This window comes from Octopus bimaculoides, chromosome 22 (genome assembly GCF_001194135.2).
Source record: "Octopus bimaculoides isolate UCB-OBI-ISO-001 chromosome 22, ASM119413v2, whole genome shotgun sequence".
Lineage (NCBI taxonomy): Eukaryota > Metazoa > Mollusca > Cephalopoda > Octopoda > Octopodidae > Octopus > Octopus bimaculoides.
In genome coordinates, this window is record NC_069002.1 from 6,190,565 (window position 1) to 6,200,015 (window position 9,451).

A 9,451-nucleotide genomic window follows, 5' to 3' on the forward strand; every position below is an offset into this window, starting at 1 on the left:
GGAACGTGGCGAATAAATAAATAAATAAATAAATAAACAAATGAATGAGCGAATGGACAAATGTCTGGATAATCAGTAATTAAAAGATGCAGTAAATTAATTCAAAAGTGAAAGCAAATAAAACTAAAAATCCGAAAGACAAGTAATGAAACTTATCTGGCTGATTAGACAGACGTGAAGAGAGAAAAAGACTGCAAACGTATAAATAGAGATGGAATGGCAGTAAGTTTTTTTGTATTTTATGTGGAATTGGTCGTGTCAGGAATGTGTTAATGACTGTGAATCATTCCTTGTCAAATGTCAAATGTTTCTGCATTTTTTTTTTTTGATTATTTTGTTTGTTTGTTTGTTGGTTTCTTGGGGTGTTTTTGTTGTTGTTGTTGTTGTTGTTGTTGCTGACTGTCTTCTGAGAGTGAATGAGTGAACAAAGTGAATGAGAGAGAGAGAGAGAGGTAAAGAGAGAGAAAGAGAGAAAGAGAAAGAGAGAGAAAAAGAGAGAGAAAAAGTGAGAGAGAGAGAAAGATAGAGAGAAAGAGAGAAAGAGAGAGAGAAAGAAAGACAAAAAGAGAAAGAGAGAGAGAGAGCGGTAGAGGAGACAGAGAGAGAGAGAGAGAGCGGTAGAGGAGACAGAGAGAGAGAGAGAGAGAGAGAGCGGCAGAGAAGACAGAGAGAGAGACAAAGGTAGAGGTGGAGGAGAGAGAGAAAGGTGGAGGAGAGGGAGAGAGATGGAGAGGAAAATAGAGACATGGTGAGGGGAAGACAGGGAGATGGAGGGAGAGAGAGAGAGAGAGAGAGAGAGAGAGAGATAGAGAGAGAAAGAGAGCATGTGCATGTTTGAGTGTATGTAATTGTGTCAGCAGATAAAATATTCTGATTTAAGCCTTACAGCTTAACGAATCAGCAAAGCAAGTACGACGGAGTACGTGCAACAAAAGAAGTCTTCGAGCAGTCACATGATCTGCAAGAAATAGCAATCGAATCTCACTCAATTTAAGTCATTAAAAAACGAGGACGGGGGGTGGGGGAGGAATTTGTAGTAATCATAAATGCACCGAATCAGACTTGATCTGAAGGTCAACAGTACCGGCTTGACCAGTGCTTCTTAACCACATGGTTCCAAGTTCAGTCCCACTGCATGGCACCTTGGTCAAGTGGCTTCTGCTATAGCCTCATGTCGACCAAAGCCTTGTGAGTGGATTTGGTAGATGGAGACTGAATGAAGCTTGTCATGTGTGTGAGTGTGTGTGTGTGTGTGTGCGTCTATGCGTGTATATATCTGTGTTGGTGTGTTTACATCCCTGTATCTTAGCAGTTCATCAAAAGAGACTGACAGAAAAAATACCAGGCTTAGAAAAAAAAAAGGAAATGGGGTTGATTTGTTTGACTAAAACCCTTCAAGGTGGTGCTCCAGCATGGCCACAGTTGAAATGACTGAAATGAGTGAAAAAGAATTTTTTAATCAGTGAGTTGGAGTGGAGGAGAAAGGAGCATAGTTTAAGGACAGAATGCAACCTGGACAGGATGCCAGTCCATCGCAGGGTTACTCACTTTTGCCAGCTGGGTGGACTGGAGTAACGTGTAACGAAGCATTTGGCTCAAGAACACAACACGTAGCCCGGTTCAGGGATCGAAACCACAATCTTGTGATCATGAGTCCAACAACCTAACCACCGAGCCATGCACCTAGACTGACGCATCATGAAATCTGGGTAACTGGCTTTATGAGTCCTGAGGCTCAAAGAAAAAAAAAGACACTGGAATAAGACTGTCGTTTAGCCCCAGGTCAGATCCTTAATGAGGAGACCTATGATGAAATATGTTTCAGGACAGGTCATGCATTCATTTTCTCATCTCAGGCATTCTGTAAATAGGACTACATTATCCAACATCCGATATATTCTTTTCTACATATTTCATTAAAAGCTGACAGCAGGGTGTGTGTTTAATTTACCACAGGGTTGGTGTCAGTGGGGAAGGATCTGTTCTAGCAGGTTGATGCTCCACATAGAAGCTCTGGGGTTATGTTACTGAAAGGGTCAGAAGTTTTAACAGAAGGAAGTAGAAGGAAACCAGGCTAACAAAAGGCTTTGGCAGCTGCTTTTGCTGATAGATTTTTTATTAAGATTATATTATATAAAGCAGCAATGGAACAAAAGGATTGATTCACAGACATTTCGTTTCAGAAGCATTTGGTCAGGAATATAAATGCACAGTTGCTGTTTGCTTTTTGCAGTTAGAATAGAAAAAGATTAAAAAAAAAAAAAAACGAACAAACACAACTGATGAGTTTATTTGCTTGGTATGCCTTATAGGAATCATCATTTAAGAATATTGGTTGGTGTGTGTGTGTGTGTGTGTGTGTGTGTGTGTGTGTGTGTGTGTGTGTGTGTGTGTGACAGAGAAAGAGAAAGAAAGGAGGGATTTTTTTTTCTTTTTAATAGTGCAGTAGGAAAGAAAAAAAAGCCAAAATTATGAATCAATAAATATTGGTGGATTGTTACTTCTCAAACTATCCAAAAAAAACATCATGATTCCTCTATTAATGTCTCCTACAGGAATGGTTTTGTGATGAAGAAAGTTTGCTTCATAATTATGTAGTTCCTGGTTTGATCCAACAGCACAGTGTTTCTCACTTGGGTAAGTCCCTTTCCTAATATAGCCTTGGGTCAAATTTGAGTGGAATTTGTCTGACGGAATGTGTATGGAAGCCAATAACACAAACACACACACGTTCAAGCATATATGCCAACATCATGTTATGCAGTGTTGCGTGTATGTTTATATGAATGCATTTAAGAATAAATAAGGGAAGGCACATGGCTTCATGGTCAGGAAATTCATTTCACAATTGTTAAGGCAGGGGTTCAATTCCTGGTGGCGTGTTGTCTCCTAGAACAAGACACTTTATTTGATGTGGCTACAGGCCACTCAGCTGGCAAAAGTGAGTAGTACCTGTAATTACAAAGGGCCAACCTTGTCACATCCTATGCGCCACTTGCACGTTAATTTCATGGGCAGGCTGTCCTGTTGATCTGATTAATTGGAACCCTCATCGTTCTAAGTGACAGAGAGCCAGTTTTTGGGGAGGGAAGGTAGGGGGGTTATGAATAAATATATATGTCACAGAGCCTCCTCAAAACTAGACACCAATATCTAAGCCATGTCCAAACCTAATTAGGCTACATCATCATCATCATTGTTTAATGTCTGCTTTCCATACTGGCATGGGTGAGACTGCTCAACAGGTGCCTGCCAGGCAGAGCCCTGCACCAGACTTCTGTGACTGTTTGGCAGACTACCTATAAAGAAAAACCAAATAATAGTAATGTGACCAATCTCTGAAGGCAGCAAGCTGCCAGAAACGTTAGCACGCCAGGCAAAATGCTTAGCGGTATTTCGTCAGCCACTACGTTCTGAGTTCAAATTCCGCCGAGGTTGACTTTGCCTTTCATTCTTTCGGGATCGATAAATTAAGTACCAGTTACGCACTGGAGTCGATGTAATCGACTTAATCCGTTTGTCTGTCCTTGTTTGTCCCCTCTATGTTTAGCCCCTTGTGGGCAATAAAGAAATAAGAAACATTTGCCCAGCCTGTTCTCATCCTAGCAACTACACTTTCAGTACTCCCACCCCACTGCTAACTTGGTCTCCTTTGTAACAGGAGCTATTTGTTACTTCTAATGATCCACCTGACCATTTGAGGGATTATTGTCTGCATATTTTTAGTGCTTATTGTACCTGCACATTTGCCACACACAAAGACTATATTCTCCGTTAACCTTCCTTTGATAACACTGCACCTCTTACATGTTCAAAGCTTGCACTGGGTACAACTTATGGAGTTTCTACCAACACCTTTCTTACATATTGGACAGGGCTATATCCCAGAAGAGACAGTGTTTCCTATTTAAAACATAGAGTGTAATTTGAGGGAGAGCAGGATGAGGAAATATGTAAGAGTGGGTATTAAAGCAAAAAAAAAAAAAAAATATGTAGAATTCAGATGTAAGAAATTTTTAACAAATATATAATTTTTGTAATCCTTTCATATCAGAATTCTTATGAAATATATAATTTGGATTGTCAATTTAGAAATATTCTCTATAAAAAAAATCCTCTTATTTAGTTTTTCTTATCCAGAAAAAAAAAAATCTGTTTATTTTTTTATTTATGTTTTTATTTATTATTTTTTTTTTTCAGATTTTTAAAGCAATTTGAGGGAATTAGATGCTGTTTTCTAGCAGGCTAAGAGACCACGTAGAGGTGGACTTGCTGATGATAAAGTTACATGCGTAGGAGAGTTAGAGTCGAATACACAAGGAAACGTGCAAACCAATAAAAAAAAAGAACAAAAAAGGTTAAAAAAATAAGTAAAATTCATATATAAAAAATTTTTTAACAAATATATCATTTTTGTAAATCCTTTCATATCAAAAATTCTTATAAAATGTAATTTTGATTGTCGATTTAGAAATATTCTTTTTTGCAAAAAAAAAATAAAATAAAATTCTTTTACTTAGTTTTCTTAAACCAGAGAAACCTTTTTATTTATTTTTATTTTATTAATTTCTTTTTTTATTATTATTATTATTTTTTTTTTGCAGATTTCTAAAGCAACTTTCAGAATAACTGCGGAGCTAGGATCAAAAATAACAGATTTGCGAAGAAGATTCTTCTTCAATTCTTCAAACCAACGCAAAGAAGAAGCCTCAGAAATAACATTCTGCTGGAAAAAACTTCATAATTTAAAACTATTCAAGTTTTAGATAGAGGTTGAACAAAAAAAAAAAAAAATAAAAATAAAAATAATCCATGGTGTAAAGAAGACATGCAAATGTGGATTCTTTAGAAGAAAAGTACAGTTATGTGTAAAAACATCGACAGAATTTAAGTGGGTAACACGCCACAAGAGGTAACATGTTGGACTTGTAAATATTTAATGAGTGTAATGTATTTATTATGCTGGGCTTATAAAACTGAAACTTAACTTCATTGATTTATCTTCCCTTCAACATTACATTTTAAGAGGCATAAAAATGACTTATTGAACGGTTGTTATGAAAATGTTTTCTGTTACGAATAGGAACATTTTAAGAATGCATTAACGAAAGCATACACATGCACTTCAGAAGGCAACTGCAAACGAAATATGCATGCATGCATGCATGCATGCATGCATGTATGTATATGCATGCATGTATGTGTATATGCACATCTGTGTGAGTGTGTGTGTCCATGTGTATATATATATATATATATATATATATATATATATATATATATATGTGTGTGTGTATATTCATAAATATATACTTATGCATATATATATATATATATATATATAAGAATATATTCATGAATATGTGTGTGTATGCATATACATACATATATATGCATCCACACATCTATACACACACACACACGTATATATATATGAGAACATATACACCAGCTGTTGATAAGTAATAAGTTATGTTGTAGAAATGATTCTCAATTAAGTAACTTGCTGGCTGTCATAAAACTTTTAACCATGAGAATAAAATTGCAATAAAGTTGGAGATTTTAATGATTTGGCCTGCAGTAAGGGTCACTGCCCTTAGACCCTCACACTCCCTCGAAGTCAGCTGAGATTAGTGCAGTTGCCATTCTTAACCCTTTAAGATTTAAACTGGCCATACCCAGCTCAAAGGTTCTACATGTTCTAAGTCCTAACTAGCGAGATCCAGTCTCTCACTCCTACTCTATAATGTCATTCTAAAAATAAACAGTCACATCATTGAAATCCCAAAGCTAAGAGATAATGCATGATTAATTCAAAACAGTACAAAACCCAGAAGTATCAGAACCAGGTAGTGACCTATCTCTTTTGAGACATTTGCGGAGACTGAGCCACTAATGGTGAAGTTCTTGTCATCATTGGCAGCTTGCTTTACCGAACTCAAAATGCAAAGAGCTAGAACAAAACAAACTCAAACATCTTGCCCGATATTCTAATGGTTCCGCCATTGCAGAAACAGCACATAACAAAAAGTAGTCCTTAATTAAACTATGAAACTTTCTTAATGTTTGATAGCCATAACCAACTAGACATTAATCAGACAAACAGCAGTGTAACATTGTCACTTCATAGTTATGTTTTTTTTTCTTTTTATTATTCCAAGAAGAAAATAACATTGAAGCACATCTCAATAGCCACAAGAGAGTCAACATATTTAAGATATTATTCTAATAAATTAATGAATAAATGAATGATTAAATGAATGAATGAATGAATGAATGAATGAATGGAATTGGCTGGATAGAGAGATGTAGGTAGTTATATGCAAATATATTTATATAGATATGCATGCTTGTATGAATATATAAATCTATATATGTATGTATATATATATATATGTATATAAACATATATATTTTGTTTTGGGATTTGGTTTGTAAGATTCTTTATGTGAGTTCGTGTGTTGAAGCATGTTCTGTTGTGTCTGGGGAGAGTCATTCTCTTTTGGTGCCTTATAATTTAACACACTCACTGGTAAAATTTCCACTTATTTCTTTTTTATTTTTCTAAAATATCCGTTGCGTCTTGCAACCTTTTCAATAGTTTTAGAGTCAAAATTATTAAAGAGAGAAAGAGAGAGTTAAAAAGATAAAGAGAGAGTGAAGGAGGGGAAGAGAGAGTTAAAGAGAGAAAGGGAGATAATACGTTTCGCAGGAGAGAGCTGAAGAGCTCAGCAAGTCCTCATCAGTGATATGCTCCCATGGGCATCCTGACAAAGATAACACAAGTGCCACTGATCCTGCCAAAGTCTTCAGTGACCAGCTATTTGGTGACCGCCTCCATGCAACATGAATGACAGGGATGGCTGCGTTGTGAGATCAAGTCAAACAAACCCAAACAAGCTCGACGAGTTGCTGCTGTTGACTGTAATTTCATACCAATATTTCTAAGTATTTACAGACATTTCGTAGGAGTATAGGTTAATATTGCAATATGTAAAATAATAAATCTACGGGGAACATGAAACTGTATAAATGTTCAATGGCTATTCATTGGTGCAATGACAGCATATTTACTAGATATATCAAAAAAAAAAAAAAATAATAATAAATAAACAAACAAAAAAATAAAAAAACAGTTCTTTCTCATCAATTATTCTCGGTATATAAATATTACAAAGAGAAAAGAAAATGTTATTAATATATTCTACGTTATTTCGTGTTTTATATGAATTCAATTATTAAACTGATTAGTAATGCAATTATTTAGCTGCTGTGAAGGCACGTGACTTAGTGGTTAGGGTTTCCAGCTCACAATCGTAAGGTTGTGAGTTCGATTCCTGGTGGCACATTGTGTCCTTGAGCAAGACACTTAATTTCATGTCACCCCAGTCCACTCAACAGGCAAAAATGAGTTGTACTGTATTTCAAAAAAGGGCCAGCCTTGTCATACTCTGTGTCACGCTGAATCTCTCTGTGAACTATATCAAGGGTACACTTGTCTGTGGAGTGCTCAGCCACTTCCATGTTTATTTCAGAAGCAGGCTGTTCCGTTGATTGGATCAACTGGAACCCTCGTCATCATAACTAATGGAGTGCCAGTGTGTAGCTGCTGGACTGGCAGAATCATTAGAGTATCAGACAAACCATCTTGTAGTATTTAGTTTCCACCCTTTACATTCTGAGTTCAAATCCCACCAGGATCAAGTGCATCTTTCATTCCTTATAAGTATCAGCTGATTAATGGTGCTGAATAAACAGACTGGCACTGGTGTCTGTCAGGCTTTTGAAGCATGAGACTAATAAGAGAGGATTCCAAGACATCACTGGTATGGTCATGTGATGTGCACAGATGAGGATGGCTGCATATGGAATAGTCAATCTTGTCACATACATAATGACTAAATCAACACAGGAGTAAATATTTAGAGCACTTTTATTTCCTAGAAATAGCAGCCAAGTTTCATTCAAATCACACTCTACTCTTTGATACATGCACAAACATACATACACACACACACACAGAAACGGGATGGTTGCAACTTGAGCACATTTGATCAAAGGTCTGCTTGATTAGGGAATGACAAATTGCACAATCAAATTTATAGGAAACCATTCCGATCACTAAAAAGATAAGTATCTAAAATGGTAAAATGGGAATATTTTGCAAAAATTCCTTTCTAGAAATTTTGGTTTGGAAATGATAAGCTTGTAGTATAAATGTGAACATAACCAATTTCTGGAAGTGCAAAGCGCCAACGAAAAGTATTTGATGGAGAACTATTGTCATTTACTTCAAAGACAGCTTTGTATCGTTCCTGAACAAAATGGATTAGAAGACAAATAATATTATTTATATGGTAGAAATGTAAACAATATTAATGAAAACCATTACAGTGATACCAAAAGAGGAACCTCAAGGAATTTTATGTAACAATTGATGTCTTTGATAGGATTCACGGAAAAGTCAGAACGTAGTAGTTTTGGAAATTAGTCTGGACAATGAATAAACTAGAGAAAATATCCGACAGCTATCTTTTCTAAAGTATGTATGAATGTTAAGCACTGGTGTGATATTTTTATGATAGTTCTTTGTAATGAAGGCCGTTTAATGGTAATGATGGGGTTAACAATGGTCTCTTAAAACAAAAGCTTTCAAGATAGTTACAAACAGGAGCGTAAATTCTGTTGTATAATACATTCTGGACTACGTAGGCTACCCATCATTGCCTTGGAGAATTTAATCAGGATAATCTACAAGAGATAGCAATAAGAGACGCAACAGAACTACGATCTGTGAAAATGGCAATTTGTAATTCTGTCAGAAACACTGTTCTTTGTTCTAGTCCAAAATAGATACCATAAGAGTAGTATCCCTCAAAGTGAGTTCTTATGAATTCCAGGGCTCTGTCAAAGAAATTCTGGGGTTCTGTAAGATAAGGTGTCTTTTAAAAACCTTCAGTAAAAACACATTTTATATATATATAAAAAAAAAAATATTAACTATTTTTGTATTATATATCTGCTTTTATCTTTTATCTCTTGCTTCTTTCAGTCACTGGACTGTGGCCATGCTGGGGCACGGCATTGAAGAGTTTTAGTTGAAGAAATTGATCCAAATACTTATATTTTTAAAGTCTGGTACTTACTCTATCAGTCTCTTTTGCTAAACCACTAAATCAGGAGAACATAAACAAACCAATGCCGGCTGTCACACAGTGGTGGAGGACAAACATGGAGAAAGACACACACACACACACACATACAAAAACACGCACACACGTCGCTGTGTGGTAAGAAGCTTGCTTCCCAACTACATGATTCTAGTTTCAGTCCCTCTATGTGACACCTTGGACAAGTCACTTCTACTATAATGACAAGCCGACCAAAGCCTTGTGAGTTGATTTGGTAGATGGAAACTGAAAGAACCCCATTGCATATATATATATATATA

At 36.0% G+C, this 9,451-nt stretch overlaps 2 long non-coding RNA genes across 3 annotated transcripts in view; one reads left to right on the forward strand and one right to left on the reverse strand.

Moving 5' to 3' along the window:
* LOC128250557 (uncharacterized) overlaps positions 1–5,138 on the forward strand; it is a 7,787-nt gene extending 2,649 nt beyond the window's left edge. For both annotated transcript variants that reach the window (XR_008266592.1, XR_008266593.1), the window contains exons 2-4: positions 2,556–2,637; positions 4,201–4,357; positions 4,605–5,138. This is a non-coding gene — a long non-coding RNA (uncharacterized LOC128250557). The remainder of the gene's footprint in view (positions 1–2,555; positions 2,638–4,200; positions 4,358–4,604) is intronic.
* The window catches only part of LOC106880194 (uncharacterized), a 105,629-nt gene that overhangs the window by 2,136 nt on the left and 94,042 nt on the right, over positions 1–9,451 (reverse strand). The window lies entirely within an intron of this gene.